Source organism: Dromiciops gliroides, chromosome 4, assembly GCF_019393635.1.
Source record: "Dromiciops gliroides isolate mDroGli1 chromosome 4, mDroGli1.pri, whole genome shotgun sequence".
In the NCBI taxonomy this organism is placed as follows: Eukaryota; Metazoa; Chordata; class Mammalia; order Microbiotheria; family Microbiotheriidae; genus Dromiciops; species Dromiciops gliroides.
In genome coordinates this window covers 394,047,410-394,051,791 of record NC_057864.1, presented here as the reverse complement: position 1 = coordinate 394,051,791, position 4,382 = coordinate 394,047,410, and positions in this window count along the sequence as shown.

The window sequence follows — 4,382 nt, the reverse complement described above, 5'->3', positions numbered from 1 at the left end:
ACTATAAGTAATAAATGAGTTGCCCATCTAAATTTTTGGAGTCTCAACACTAGGAAGTTCTCAGCACCAGTACAATTATAGGTTCATACCAAATATGTGTGTGTGTGTGTTTGTGTGCATGTGTGTGTGTGTGTGTGTAAGCATATGTGTGAGCTATATAATATACCCACACATTTTAAGTTTGAAGAAGATTTCATAGAGATTATTTCTTTTGAGCCCCACACCAACCTTTTAAGATGCACTAAATTTATTATAATACCCAGGAAAATATATCAATCAGTTTTTAGAACAACTTTTTCCTATTAAATGGTTTGCCTTCAATATTTCATTGAAAATGTCTGCTTCTCCATATTTGAGACTTTGTCACTTCTATGACTGTAGCACTAGACAGGCTGTCCTTTGGGTCCTTTCTCTTATTGATTATTTCATCCTGAAATGTCCTTTGTGAGGCCCAGACTAGCCATACTGCATTATCTGGAATTCATCAAAATGACTCAAGTGTCTCCTCTCTGTCACACACTTCTCCCAATAATGAGCTCTGTCTAGAACCTCCATTTTTAAAAAATGTCCAACTTATCCAACTATCTCTTCCCTCATTCCATTTCTCACCTCCCCTTTAGCTCCCCTTTTATGTACTATTTTCTTTTTACCAAATTGAAGTTCCTTGAGGGTAATGCTGTTATTCTTCTTGCTTAGATTGGTGTTCACAGAGCTTAGCATAGTGACTAGCATTTATTAAATACTTTAAAATGCTGGCTGGTGAATTAATTACATTAATAAACGTGACTCAAAAAGAAGATGCAAAACTAATTGTTAATTTGGTTGGAAATAAAAAGTCCAGGACACATTTGGTTAGAAAGGCAACAAAAAAAAATCTGTAGCCTAGCATAGGTCCCTTGACCAACATATCAGCAACATTTCAAAGGGCACCAAATTAAATGGTTATCAAAGGAATGCCCATCAATTGGGGAATGGATAAACTGTGGCATATGATGGGGATGGAATATTACTGTGCAGTGAGAAATGACAAATAGGATGACTTCAACAAAGCCTGGAAAGACATGTATGAAATGCTGTATTGGGAAGTGAGCAGAACCAAGAGAACACTGTACACAGAGACAATATTGTTTGATGAAGAACTGTGAATGACTTGACTATTCTCAACAGTACATTAATCAAAGACAATCCCAAAAGAATATTGATGAAACATACTATCCACCTCCAAAGAAAGAACTGGTATTGATGGAACAGATTGAAGCATGGTATTTTTCACATTCTTTCATTAAGTGACATATGTGATGATGTTTTGCAAGATTATATATGTATAACCCATATTGGATTGTTTCCCACATCAGGGAAGTAAGGATAGAAATTGGAACAGAAAATTCTAAATAAAAATGTTTAATCTGGAAAAAAGAAATTTAAAAGGTGAGGGAGGGGTGTTCTGGGGACAGTTCAGGAGATATATATATTTATATTTATATATATACACACACATAAATAAATGTGTTGCACATACATGAGTTATTTAGGTCTTATTTGTACAATAATTATATGTAAACCATTTTTCATATATATTATTTATATAAATTGATATGTATACATTATTTATAAAACAGTTATTTAAAGATTTAAAATACTGGTATATGTATTAGAATAAATCTAGGTATATCTAAATGTAATAATGTACAAAATTTACATATGTCATATATGTGTGTGTGTATATATATCATATCTGTTTGATATATTTATAAAATATAATTATATATCACAAATAAAAATGTAAAAAAGAAAGAAAATAAATAAACAAATAAATGTATGAATGAATAAATGAATCACTGGTGAACTCCTTTATTCAGTCAGAGACTTCACAAAAGATGACCAGCAACCTGTGTGTTCTTTAAGTGATAATACACCAGAGTGACATAAAACCAGTTTTCTCCTGTCTGGTATATGGGGCCTGTAGCCACAATAAGGGGGTGGGAGACTCATTCTGGATAGGGTTACTTGGAAGAAGACAGAAACTTCTCTACCTTCGATAATACATTCATGCCTCAAGGACCTCCAAGAGGTCTGAAGCCAACCTGTCTCCTAGTAAGGTTAAGCCCAGGGAAATGAAAAGGACAGAACCTAAACATCCCATGCTTGAGTTGCCCTCTCAGAAGCCTGAAACCAGCACATTCTCTGATCTTCATGGTTACACCAAAGGATCATGAAGATAAAGAATTAAGTAGAATTGACTAGAGTCTTCAAGAAGAACGGAAAAAAGATCCATCTCTAATATCTAATTGGAAACAAAGCTGAAGTAAACAACTACCACGTGGTAACTATACAGAGAGGGAGGAGACAGATGAGACCAAGACCAGAACCATTGTTGGGCTACTTAGTGACAGAGGCAGAAGAAGACCAGAGTTATGGCAGAGAGTGGGAACTGGATGGGGTAGCATGATATCATTGGCATCTAGTCTGCAGATAAGGGCTAGTCAGGGCCTACTCAGTTTATCTAAGAGCTCAAGAAGGATGGAATCTACTCATAGCACAAAATCCCATCCATGAAGTACACTGGAAAGAGGAAGAAACAGAAGAAAATTCAAAATACAATGAAGAAATATTAAGAATTAGAGAAGGGGGAGGCTAGGTGGCACAGTGGATAAAGCACCAGCCCTGGATTCAGGAGGACCTGAGTTCAAATCCGGCCTCAGACACTTGACACTTACTAGCTGTGTGAGCCTGGGCAAGTCACTTAAACCCCCATTTCCCCAAAAAAAAAAAAAAAAAAGACTTAAGAGAATTCCAAGAACAAAACTCAGAAAAGAGTAACACTGAAATACAGATACTAGAGCTGCTCAGAGGGGAAAAAAGAATTCCTTGGCCGATACAGACTTCAAATGGATGGAATGTGATGTAAGAGGTAAAATTATAAAAAATGAAAGTTCTTAAAGAAACCATTAGAGAATGAATGTCATTGAACAAAAAGGTAGAAAACTTTACCTCAGCAGTAAGCTCCCTAAAAATATAATGGAAACAAACAACTCAATACTTTAATTAAGAAGAAATATGAGAATAAAACTAAAAGACTCAAAAATTATAAGAATATATGTGCTATCTATTTCCTTAAATAGATAGCTCAGAGTCTAGGTTTATTTTTCTTCTTCCTTAGGTTTCATGTTTTCATTTCCACTTGCTTCTCCTAAAGTCAACACATATTTTACCAAAAAAATAATAAATAATATATAGATATATATATAGAAATATATATAAATATATATATAAATATAATGTATATATATAGTCTCCTCTAAATTCAGAGTTAGAATACCTGGGTTTGAATCTCTGACATTTTCTATTCATGTGACCTTAGAAGAAAATCAGAAACTCTGTAGTCCCTGATTTCCTCATCTACAAAATAAAGATTCTATCTTATGATCCTATTTGCCTTTTCTTCAAGTTCTACTCCTGCTCTCTTCCTTGTCTCCTAGATTTTGATGCCTATTTCCATGGAATTTTACTTCTAAACTCTAATCTTGCCTTAAGCTTCCACCTGTTGGCAATGACATGCTGAGTCTAATACCCACTAGAATATTAAATGACATTAAATTGTGTTTGGTGACTTGTTTAGAGGTTCATCCACATGTGGGATTCTAATTTTGACTCATCACTATGAAACTAAGGCTATTTAACCTCTCTGGGCCTCTAATTATTCTCATGTAAAATTAAGAGTAAGAGAATGTAGACAGGTGATTTCCAGTGTCCATTCCAAGTTTAATATTATATAACTATCTTTCCTGTAGGAGACTCTGTTTATTACTTAGGATTCAGTGTATTATATTCCCTCTCCTTTAGGACTTCAGAATTATCATTAATATAGAACTTTAAGAAGTTGTAAAGTACCATCCTCGCAGCTATGATGTGAAGCAGGTAATTGCTATTAACTATTTTACAAAAAGAGGAAACTGAAGTTCAGAGACATAAAACATTTGTGAAGTTCACAGAGGCTAGTAAGAGTAGAAATTTGTGATTCAAACTTAGATTAACTAACTCCACCTCTACTTTTCTTTTTCCTATACCCACACTATGTCTCAAACTATATTTATATACTGGTGCATTAATAAATGGGTTGTGAATAAACTGTTGAAATAGTTTTCCAATTTGTCTTAACTCTTCACACAGCGAAACACATACATAACATAACTCCTAAGGTTTATTTTTTTTACATAACTAGCAAATTGTCAGAGACAGGCTATATAATAATTAATATGTGTACTTTAAAGAAATGGGGGACTTAATTTCTGTTATGAAGAAACAACTTCATACATTGTATCAGTTTCCCATGGAAACTATAACAATCTTTGATGATTTTAAAATCTCAAGGTATAGACTCA